This window comes from Oxyura jamaicensis, chromosome 15 (assembly GCF_011077185.1).
Source record: "Oxyura jamaicensis isolate SHBP4307 breed ruddy duck chromosome 15, BPBGC_Ojam_1.0, whole genome shotgun sequence".
Classification (NCBI taxonomy): domain Eukaryota; kingdom Metazoa; phylum Chordata; class Aves; order Anseriformes; family Anatidae; genus Oxyura; species Oxyura jamaicensis.
Genome location: NC_048907.1, coordinates 1,845,982 through 1,857,618, shown reverse-complemented (window position 1 = coordinate 1,857,618; position 11,637 = coordinate 1,845,982). Strand labels below are relative to the sequence as shown.

General features: G+C 57.4%; 2 long non-coding RNA genes across 2 annotated transcripts in view; one reads left to right on the top strand and one right to left on the bottom strand.

Moving 5' to 3' along the window:
• Positions 1-48: 48 nt before the first annotated feature.
• Positions 49-11,637, bottom strand: part of LOC118174900 — a 15,391-nt gene continuing 3,802 nt past the window's right edge. The window contains exon 3 of the long non-coding RNA XR_004754799.1: positions 49-186. This is a non-coding gene — a long non-coding RNA (uncharacterized LOC118174900). The remainder of the gene's footprint in view (positions 187-11,637) is intronic.
• Positions 418-1,287, top strand: LOC118174899. The gene is made up of 2 exons (XR_004754798.1): positions 418-581; positions 668-1,287. It is a non-coding gene; the product is annotated as an uncharacterized LOC118174899 (long non-coding RNA).

Sequence of the window (11,637 nt, the reverse complement as noted above, 5' to 3'; positions counted from 1 at the left end):
ATTGGCTTATTTATTTTTACATGGTTCCCCCAGGGAATTCATCCCCCTGTAGGTACTTGCAGTGAGCATCTTCATGGTGCTTCCCCACATGGCATACCCCAAAGTGCTCTCTGCGACCACCTCTCCAGCACCAACCACCCCCTTCCTTGCCTTTCTTCCTCGTGTATTTAATTTATTTTAGGAGCCCTAAACAGCAGGAAATGATCGCTCCCCTGAAAAAGCCTCTCCACGGGCATTCCACGTTCACAGCATCGTTGAGCTCTTTATGGGGCGTCCTTGTCCTCTGTGCAGCGTGCTTCATTTCTGCTTTTAGGATGCAGGTGTGGGGTGTAACCGAGAGCACTGACTCCTTAATGTCCTTAACCACCGGGGGCTAGCAGGGGGCTACCCCCTGCTCCCTCCTTGTGATGGGAGAGGATGCTTTGATGAGGATGTCTCTGCCTTCCCTGCGTGCAGTAGGCTCTGCACGGGGAAGTGCCACGTCCTGGAGGCCCCGAGCTAGGTTTCCCTCCGAGCAGGCTCTGCAGAAGACCCAGGTGAAGCAATCCCATTTTTGGGGTCGTTTCCCTGTGCTGGAAGCCGTGCAGGGTGCTCACGGTGCTCTGCACAGTGGAGTGGCTGCAGGGTGCTGCATGATCCCTTCAGGTGGGCACAGTGTGATTCTGAGCCATGATGGGGAGACGTCTGCCTGGGGACAAAACCACCTTTAAAAAGAAAACAAAGCTCTAAGCACTTCATTTATCCCAGCTGTGCACAGCCCAGCCCCCTCCGTGTGTGCAGAACTATTAAATTAGGGTTGCTTTCACTGGGGTAGCTTCCTCCCGTGGCCCGTAGCCATGTGCTCTGCTTTGCCTTCAGACAACCGCAGCTCCAGCCATCCGTCTGCACCCATGACATGAGGTGCAACTTGCTGCTCCCCTCCGCAGTGTTGTGCAAAGCGCCCTCCTCTGCCACTGCCACCTTCCTCTGAGTTTTCCCGATCGTGATTCCTGCCCTGAATGACTTCTTTTCGTTGTAAATAGAGCATGCACATATGGATTGGGAATGGTATATTAAAAAAAAAAAAAAAAAAAAAAAAAAAAAAAAAAAAGGAGCCTCTTCTACTGCTGTTTGCATTCCAACTCGCATGCAGTGATTTTACAGCAAAATATCAGTTTACAAATATTAACAGAAAGAGAAAATGTTACACAGGAACTAGAAATACTCCAGTCTTCCGCTGCATGCAGCACAACATCCTCTCTTGATGTGGTATCTAATAAAGTGAGACTATTGGAAAAGAAAAAAAAAGTGAAGTTTCTTGGCTCCTTTTTGTTCCCCGTGGGAATGGGACCTGGCTGGGGTGGTCGGGGGGGGGCTGAGAGGTGGCGAGGAGCAGCACGGCAGGACGGGGGGCTCACAGCATTTCACAGCGTGGTTTTGCCCACCCGAGGGTGCAGTGGGGCTGCTGTGGGTTTTGGTGAGACTGGGTTAAAAGCCGGGGTGACTGGTGGGCATCACCCCTTGGCACAAGGCTGAGACACCCGTGGGCTCGCTCTGTGCCTCGGTGGGTGCGAGTGCAATGGGTGCTGCCCGTGAGCGGCACCTGCCCTCTGCCCGCTGTGCTACCCTAGCAATTTTTTAATTTTTTTTTTCTCTTTTTTGGGGCATTTTTAGGCTGGGTTTCCAGCAGCCCAAACCATGGGGAGCGGGGCACACCGGTGCGGTGTCAGCCTGTGGGGTGCCGGCGAGCCAGGGCCATGCCCCAGCCCTGGGCAGGGGGACGTGGGGTGGTCCCCTTGGGGGCACCCGGCTCCTGCGTGCACCCAAAAAAGAGCTCGGGGGGACGGAGCCAGGAGCTGGTGCCGATATCCAGAGCCAGCAGCAGGTGTCAGTGCTGCTCCACGCATGGCACGGCACAGGGATGCTTGCCCTGGTAGTGCCCCCTTCCCCTTTTATTGTCTGGCTAAAACCCAGCAGCAGGGAGCAGAAAAAAATATATTTATATTTATATTTTTATATTTATAGTTATAGTTATAGTTTTTACCTTTTATTTAACACTGAGGCGCAGTGCTGGCTGCATGAGCTGCTCCTAATGAGGACCCTGAGCTCTCTGGGGCTCCTCGTGCTCTCATACACACTGGCAGGAAAAATGTCTGAGGTTATCTCCTCTTTGGGGGCAAACTCACAGGAAAAGGGGAAAAATGGCATTAGCTCCCGGTGAGCTGCAGAAGGAGCTGCCCTGCCTTTGTGGGACTGGGAGCACGGAGCACTCCAGCTGCTCAAAAAGCTGGAATCGGGTTATTTTCCAGCAACCCCGAGGCTGTCAGCATGTGGCTGTGGCAGGACGAAGAGCAAAGCTCCGTCCCCGTGACCGCTGTGCAGCGGGGCCAGCAGAGTTCCCCTTTTTCTCTTGCTTGTTCTCTTCCAAACCTCTAGCGGCAGGAAACAGGCAGCCCTTTGTCACCCGAAAACCAGTTCCTGGAGATGTCTAGCGTTCCCAAAACTGCGTCGTCGCTTCCTTTTTTCTATCTTTGGTTTTCCAGCTCGAGAACTTTGTGCTTTCTCCTCCCCGTGCTCGCCCGCTGTGCATCGCGGCTGTGCCGTGGCCACCCCGCGTCCCCCCTGGTGGGCACCCAGCGAGGGTCCCCGCGCCCTGGCGCTGGGATCCCGCCTGTGATCCCTCACCAGCTGTGGAGTCCCGAACGGAAAGGGCTCCGAAAGAGAGGGAGAGACACATCTGGGGGGTAAAAGAGGCTCCTTTGTCCCCCCGATCGATATTTCTGCTCCCATTTTCTTCTCAGCCTCTCTGAAAACGAAGCCCTCGGGTTGGGAATCGTGCTCAGTCGGGACCGTTATTTGCATGTCCTGCTTTTGTAGGTAGCTTGGCCGTTTTAATTACATCGCGAGACCTCTGAATGGTTCTGCTGCTCCAGCGAGCTTCCTTGCGTGCTAATTAGATTTAGACCCTCGCGGTGATCGATAGATCCTCATCTCCGTACTGGCCGAGCCAGTCATGACCAGTAATTTACAGCTCTAGTTGTTCTGAAATCAATACCGATTTGCTCCTCATTGAGAGGGCTGTAAAGCACGGGTGACAGCAGGCACACCAAGCACTTGGCGTGGAAGAGGAGCCCTGGCTGGTCTCGGAGACCCAACCGGGCTCTTGCCCTTCTGCTGGAGCAGGCGGCGTGTGCCCTGCATTATTTTCTCGGGGACTCATGAGCAGCAAGCAAGGGCGAGGTGGTGGGAGCCACGTAAGGCTGTGGACAGCCCCAGGGCTCCCCTGGGGTTTGTGCAGAGAGGTCCCGAGGGTCCCTGCTTGCTGCAGGGCGATTCCTGAGCACCCCAGCTCCCTCCCTTCAGCACACGGGGCCGTGATCCTCCCAGGGCTGCTCGTATCTCACCCCCGTCCCCAGCCTTCCCATGGACAGGATTTCCTTCTTCCCAGGACCAAAAAAAAAAAAAGAAAATAAATAAAAGCAAACTTTTACTTTGCAATACCCCACTTAAAAATAGAGAAGCTACAATAAACAAATCCCTTTTCTATCCACTTCCAAGCCCAGCTTTTCAAAATCCCGCAGCCAGGGATCTCTTTATCTCGTCGGGCACAGATAACGATGTAATTATGAGCTCGGATCAATGGCTTTCATGCCATCGGTGCCCCAGCCTAAAAATAAACCGCTGCTCTTTCACTCGGCTGCACAGAGCTGTGGCTAGCACCTCCCCGGGGCTGCTGGCCCAACGCGGGGCTGTTGCTGAGTGGTGTGGGGCTGGAGACATCTGCCAGGGGGTCGGAGAGAGCAGAAAGCCCGAAGGAGGAACTCTGCACCTCCACAGCCCCCCAGCATTTTTATTCTCTTAAATCTAAGTCCATTACTGACATGCTCAGTGGTGGGTTGAGCCCTGCGGGCCCTTGCACGTGGCTTGAAGCTGATGGTTTCTCCTGGTGCTGATGGTTTCTTCTGCTCTTCTTCCCTGGCGTGGTGCTGGCCCCGAGCGGGAGAGGCCGGGGAAGGCGCTGGGTGGGAAGTGGCAGCACCTGCAAAATACGGGGAGGCGATTTAGCAGCTGTGTGAGTCCTGGGGACTTCCTTGGGAAAACAAAAATCCCGAGAATAAATATCATCCCCTTTTTATTGCATGCTGCATAATGGGAATATAACTTATTGCCATCGGGGAGCGGAGTGCTTGGCAGCCACCATAAATCCCCGGTTCCAATTGACTCTGCTTGCACTTAAACAGAAGTAAAGGATGTGCAGGCGAGCAGCAAGCACAATGGGAGCAGGGAGAGGAGTCCTTTGATTAATCACGGTTTGAATATTAATGGGGCGTAATGCTGATTTCCTTGTACAGGCAGAGGCCCCACAACGTGTACCTGTCTGCGGCTTTCAGCTAACAAATGTGCTGAGCCCTGCTGTGTTTCTGCCAGCCGGGGGGGGGGATCTGGGGGGCTGCTCCTCCCCCGGGGTGGGCTGGTGATGCCTGCGTCACCAAATTGCTGGGCAAAAGTGGCATTTAATTAGCAACGTGCGTGCAGGTCTGGTCTTCCTCGCTGCATGGGTCCTGGACAGCGTCAGCCCTGGGCTCAGCAGCTCCGCCTGCTCGCAGGACACGGGCTTGGGCGAGCTCGAAACAGCCACAGCCACCTGGGTTCGGGTTTGGGTTCGATTCCAGCCCAGATTAAAAAGCTCTCTGAGCTCGAGCCAGGTTTGGAGGGCAGCAGCCAGCTGCAGGTGGGGCTGGCTTGGCTGGAAGCAAGCGAGGGGTAAGGGAAAATTCTGACGGGGGAAACCTTAGCAAGGCTAAAATTGAGGCCGCAAGAGGAACTTGCGGCTGTGCTGAGTCAGAGGTGGAAAAATTGCACCTCTGCGTGCTCCCGGTGGAGTTAATGCTAGCTGAGAGCAGCTTGTTACGGCTCCTGGGCCTCGCAGGAGGGGTGACGGGAGCTGAGCACCTCGTGGGGGCTGCGTCGGGCACCACTGCTACCGGGACACCTGCAGAGCCGCTGTGTGTGCTCAGCCCAAAGGGCCGGCAGTGCACAGGGAGGGCCTTTTGGGTGCTTTTTGGGGATGTGGAGAGATGAATGAGAGCATCTGGGGTTGGGCAGATGTCTCTGGAGGGAGCACGGCGATGCACGGAGCGGGACACGGCACCTGGGGCAGGTTGGAAACCGGAGCCGAGCAGGTTCTCTGGCTCCATCAGGGATGTGCAGATAACTGGAGTCTCCTTACTGCTGGCAGCGCTGTGATAAATCCTTCCAGAAACTGTCAAAGAAAAAAAAAAGAAAGAAAGAAAAGGCTCGTCTCGATGACACCAAACCCCGAGAAGAAGAAAAGCTCCGGCTGATAAAAAGCTGAAAGAAGGGATTGTTGCTGGGCCAGAGGGAAGTGCCACGGAGGTGAAGCTCTGGGGTTTATCGGCAGGGTGGGCTGGAGCTGAGAGCCTAAGAAATTCAGGGGTGTCTCTTTCGCTTGGCTTTGTCCCTGGGACGAGGGTCAGCGTGATTAATTAAAGGCCAGCCAGGCAGGGCTGAATAGCCGATTGTTATCTGCCTGATAAGAGCCCTGCCATGGAAACCCTGATTGCTGCAGAAAAGCTCTCCACAGTGAATCGCTTCGGGGTGGTTTGTCCAGGCTAACAAGGAGCGTGTCCCCGTTAAATCCAGAAGGTTCAGAAGTGCCACACAAATGCTGCTTGCCCTGGGGGGCAGCCGGGACCCTTGGGGGCAGGATCCCACCTGGAGCAATGTCCCCGGGGTATGGGGGACATTGGTGCTGCCGCCTGCCCCCCTGGGACTCGTGCTCATTAAAAAAGGTGCTGGCCAGCACCCCAGCACCCTGCTGCGGAGCTCTGCCACCCTAATAGGTCGGCGTTGTGCTGTGGTGCTGCAGCAAAGCCACCCGCTGGGCACGGGGACACGGCCCGGGGGGGTCACCCCCAGCTGGGACGGGGACCAGAGGGAGGAGGCAATGGCACAGCCGGAGCCTCGGCCTTGCTGCGCTCCCAAAGGACAGGATTTTGCTCCAGGCTTGGCCAGCAGATGGGCTCGAATCGTTTCCAGGGCTTGGTGGCCTTGCTCCTGCTCCGTGCTGCGTGACAAGGCTGGGACCCATCCTGATTTAGGGTGCCCTAGAGGCTGGGGAAGCTCTTCCCACCCGACCTGCGGGTCCGTATCTGTTATCCTTGTGGGGTACATCCTCACCGCCCACCAGGACAAGGGACAAGATCCTCAGGACAAAGCCAAGTGACGCTCGTGGGGAGGTGGGGAGTGTGGGACGTGCTCCCTGCACGGGGCCGCTCGCTCGGGTGCGCGCTGGGGACAAGGAGGTCCGGTCCCTTCCTCGCCCCCCTCCACCTCTGCCCATCTGTCCGCGCTGCTAGGAGAAAGGGAACAACAATACGACCGTGCCAGATTGTTCCTCGGTGAATGGTCCGAGCCGAACCGTCTGGAACAACGTCTGGAAAAAAAAGGAACATCGTTTCCCACAGCAGCGGCTTTTAAATATGTGTGCATACGGAGCCAAGTGTGAATAATTCATTCAAAGGGAGACATGAGCTCAGTTTTCTTATGCAACGGGCGGACAAAGACTTGGAGTTTGTTCAGGGCAGCGAGAGCCCGCAGCGGGGGGGTGGTCCTGAGCCCCCCCAGCTCGCCCGGATCACTGATTCCTTCCCTGCCAGCCACGGCAGCACAGCCTGGCCCCCAGAAAATGTGGTAGTGTCTTCCTTTGTCTGCCTTCATTTTGGAATCTGCTGGCCTGGTTTCGCTCCTGTTGGGAAGGAGACAGATGAAGAAAAGAGCATGAACCCTGTGCCAAAGGAGAAGCAAAGCAAAAGGGACAAGAGCATCCTACGGGGCAGTCCCAAACCCAGAGGCACGACCGGGAGCAGGCTGCCCCGGCCGGCCGCTGCACGGTGCCGGAGCCCGAGCCCCGGGGTTATTGATTGCTTCCGTTTTACAGCCGGTGTCGACGTGATAATATTTGGCAGCAACATTAACGCTGAAATACGAGCTGCGCCTGGGCCTTTTTATATTTAATCGTTTGAAAAATGACCCGGGGAAGGCGCTTGTGCCCTGGCCATCTGCGTAATTGGCTGGCGGCGCAGGGAGGTGCTCGCGGGGGTGCCAAAGGGGATGGCATCGGCCACCCCGTGGCCCTGTCCTGCAGCCTCAGGGTGAGCCAGCGCTGTGAGATCCGGTGTCCTCGTTAGGTGGGGCTGGCAGCACCCTGCACGGGGCGAAGGGAGCAAGGACAGGGCCATCAGCCACATGCTCGTCCTCGGTACCCAGCGTCACCAAAGCAAAATGAGCCCCATGGCATCCCCTGCACCCCCAGGCACCCGGCAGCACAGCCCCTGTGCCCTGACAGCTCTTGCACCTCGCCGCCGGTGCCACTGGCAGAGCAGCTCCCTCCGTCCATCATCTTATTTGTTTTGCCCCCCCGAGATCCCCCATTCACGGTGGTTTTATTTGGCTTGCTCAGAAAACATCGCAGCATAAATCAGCAGCTTCGCAGTTCGGAGGGCTGAGGGTGACACGGTGGCAGTGCAGTCTCCCTGCTGTCACCGGTGGGTTTGGAGCAGCCCTGGCTGGCCGTCCCCACTGCAGGGCCCTGGCAGACACTCGTCTTGATTGATTTCCAAGCCTTGTGTGCCATCCATCACGGCAGCACCCCGATAAATCCCGGCGGGTGGCTGGCACCGCTGCTAGCAGCGCTGGGGTGGCGATGTGGCACACGCTGAGATGCCACCAAGGCCACCTTGACCTCCGGGCTGCCACGTGCCATGTCCCAGCTCTGTCCTTCTCCTCAACTCCTCACTGCCGGGGGGACGTCCGGCTCCTTTGGTGTGGGTTTGGTTGCTGGCTGCTTGCTGCTCCAGAGCGGTTCCATTTTTAATGTAGCTCTTGTCTTTTTTTTCTTTTCTTTTCTTTTTTCTTTTTTTTTTTTTTTTCCAGCTTTTAATTATTATTTGCTGGGCAGATGCTTATCAGGGTGAGGTGCAGCTGCTGCCCTGGATCTGTTACAGCTGGGCTCAGGGCACGGCCCTGGGAGCTCCAAAAAGCCTCGGCTGCGTCCGGCCACGCTCGCTGGCTCCGTCGGCAGAGGGGCCGTGCTGCAGCTGAATAATTCAGCGCTCTGCAGCGGCTCCGGGCACCGCTGGAGAATGCCAACGAGGCAGGAGCTGCAGAGCAGCAGCAGCCAGCCGCAGTTTGCACCCAGGAAGCCAAAAATTCAATTATTCCCCCCCACCAGCCCATGCCTGCAACTTGCCTGGTCCAGGATGCGGTGCTGGCACAGCAAATCCGCTCCTCGCTGCCTGCCAGGAGGTGGGGGGGGGGACACGAGGAGGGTTTTGGGGGCTGGCAGGTCCCCAGGTGCTGCTCACCGCAGTCCAAGATGTCCCCGTGAGGCTGGGGACAGGCTGGGTGCTCCCTGCAGCATCCCCGTGTGCCCGTGCTCCCTGCTGGGCGCTGGCTTTGTGTCCCTTTTTGCTGGGACAAGGGGCAGCTGGGGACATCCCCGCAGGGGGGACGCTCGTGGCATCGCAGGTCTGCGTCTGGAGCTGCTTCGTGCTGCCCCGTTCGGCACCAGATCTCCAGGGGTGGCAGGTTCATGAACAACAGGCTGGGATGGGGGGAGACAGAAATCCTCCCCGGGCCTCGAGGGTGTCTTTCTGCGGGGTCCCGGGTCCCAGCTGTCACCGACGGGCACCGAACGCTGCCCCAAGCCCCCGCAGCAGCCGGCGGGTTGCGCTCCCTTTCCCGGATTAAGCGGCCTGCGTAGGCAATAATTTACGGGGACTCGTTAACCGAACCGAGGAGGCTTTTGGCAAACCGCTTAGCCACGCTGCGGGGAACACGGGCTTAGTGGGGAACACACAAAAAGAGGGAGGTGGGGACACACGAGTGGAACCCAAACACAAAGGATGCCCTGCAAAAAGGGGACCCCCCCTGGGCATTTTGGGGTGTCCCTGGGGTGTGTTTGCCACCTCCTGGAGTCCCCACTGCCCTAACGGGGACACAGGCAGGACCTCGGCACCATCCTGGCCTCCTCGTGGCCATCATATTCCCACATCCCCAGGGTGACCCCATTGCCTGCTCCCCATCCCTAACGATGCCTTGCTCTAATTACCACCAGGGCTGTTCATGCAGGACGCAAACGCCCTCGGCTTGCTTCTCGCCTCCCTGCCAGTGCTCGCGAGGCTGCCGCGAGGAATTCGGAGAGCTTCCTTCGCCCGGTGAAGCAGAAACGAGGCTGGGGAGAAGGACGGCCGCGCACGTACAGGAATTGTGCCAGCCTAGCAGGTTTGGACGAGGAGCTCTGAACACGCTGAGCGAAGAGAAATGCCGGCGGCGGCCGCGTTTATGTCTTTTTGCAACTTTTATGTCTGAATCAGAATTAACTTCTGAGCCGGAAAGGCGCTAGCCTCTGATAATGAAGCCCCGGATGCGTCACTCCCGACGTTAGGTGTCACCCACACACACGGGTTCGGTCCCCAGCCCTATTATTTTAAATTGATGCAATTATTCATCGTGCACAGTAATATATTTTTCGTTCTCCGGTGCCCAGCAGACCTTAAAGCAGAACAAATGCCTTAATAAAACCGAGCTGGTGCTTCCTGGAAGCCGGAGCGCCGGGTTACTAAGAACCGCAGGAGCAGGTTTGGGGATCTTTAATAAATTATTGCCTGATATTTCTTTGTCGCAGCCTATCTGTACGATTAGCGAATGTTTTTCTGTTCGCCGATTAACTTTGTTTCTTCATTAGGTTTACCACCGCCTGTCTCGTGGCTCTGAAATAATTGTGTGATTAATGTGCCGGGATTTACATTTTCATTAAGCCCCCGGACGGGTCCTGTACCAAGGAGCTGCGCCGCACCACGCGGATCGGGGACATCAGAGCTGAGGTTTTGGCCCATTTTAGGTAATAACGGCGATATTGATGGGCGATAATGGAGCGCGGGCAGGAAATCCACCTCCGGGCTGAGCGGGGGCATGGGGGGGTGCCTCGCTGCTCCTCCAGCTCCCTTTTGGCTCCGAGCAGTGATTAAATGGCTTTAATTGATTCTTTCAATTTGGGCACCCGGCTTTGGCCGCTGCGGTGAGCTTGCGGGGAGATGGGGAGGTGGTTCCAGCCGGGGCGGGTGATCGCAGTGAGACGTGCCAAAAGGAGAGCGCCGTGCCTTCCCCGGGGAGAGCTGAGACCCGCCTCTGCTCCCAGAGGTTTAGGGCTTTTAATTAGTAATTAGTAATGAGGGTGAGATTGATGCCTTCCTTTTGACAGGGGTGAGCTGCTCCAGGCAGCAAGGTGACTTCTGCTGGGGGGGCTCCCATCGCTCTGTGGGATGGGGATGGGATAGGGATGGGGATGGGGATGGGAATGGGGTAGGGATCGGGACGGGATGGGGATGGGATGGGATTGGGATTGGGATTGGGATGGGGATGGGGATGGGATTGGGATTGGGATGGGGATGGGATGGGGATGGGATAGGGATGGCGATGGGATGGCGATGGGATGGCGATGGGGATGAGATGGCGATGGGGATGAGATGGCGATGGGCTGGGGATGGGACAAGGACAGCAGAAGGACTGAGTGGTGATGGGGACGAGGACAAGCACAGGAGCAGGGATGAGGACAAGGAGGGGACAGGGACTGCCAGGTGCCTCCTCCCGAGGGCTGGCAGGCGATCAGCTGCTGACCCCGAAGGAGACGAAATGGCTGCATCAGACAGATACAAAAGGGGCTGGAGAAGCTTTTCTACTGGGGCAGAGGGGGGCCGACGAAGACCCCCTCTCCCACTTCTCCTGGTGACGTGCCAGCCCCCCGGCGGTGACCCTGGCACTGCTTCCCAGCCTTACCACCGGGAGCGCCGAGCTGCTGGGTCTGCGCTCACCCCGATCACGGCTCCTTTGTGCTGGGTTCTGCTCACAAAAAGTAGGACACAGCCACACACGTGTCTGCTCGAGAGCTGCAATAATCTCCTGCTCTCAGCCCGGGGCTGGGGGCTGGCGGCAGCTTCATCCCAGGGGCTGGGGGAGTCCCTGGGGGCCACCAGGACGGGGGCTCCCCGCGAACACCTTTCCATCCAGGTCTCTCCTTCCCCACCAGCCCTCTTTCCACCCACGGGAAGCCAGGGATAAAAAACACCCCCTTCCTCTCCCCCCTCCTTTTTTTTTTTTTTTTGTATTAAACCACTGATTAATTCCCTCTTACTGGAGGGCAGAAACCAGTCCAGATGACAGCGTGCTCGCGGCTCATCTGTAACGCACCAACGAGGAGATGTAAAGAGGAGAGAAATAACACCAGCAGATTGTGCGGCACGGGGAAGCTCCAGCTTGTCCAGGACGCAGAAATTCGGTTGTCAGCACCCAGAGAAAACCCGCGGGTGAGGCAGTCGCAGTCCTGCCCAGCTCCACCGGTGAGCCTCGTGGGGCCGTGCGTCAGCCCCAGAAGCCCTCCGGCCCCAGAACGCAGAGTTTTGGCTTTTCGCTATATCCTCACCCCAGGGCTGCGCTTCTGTCGTGGGCAGTCTGTGAGTCTGGGGGAATTCCTGCTGCGGGGGGCTCTGCCGTGGGAGGCACGCGGGACCGGGACCAGGACCAGCACCAGGACCAGGACCAGGATCAGGAACAGGACTGGGACCGGGACCAGGACCA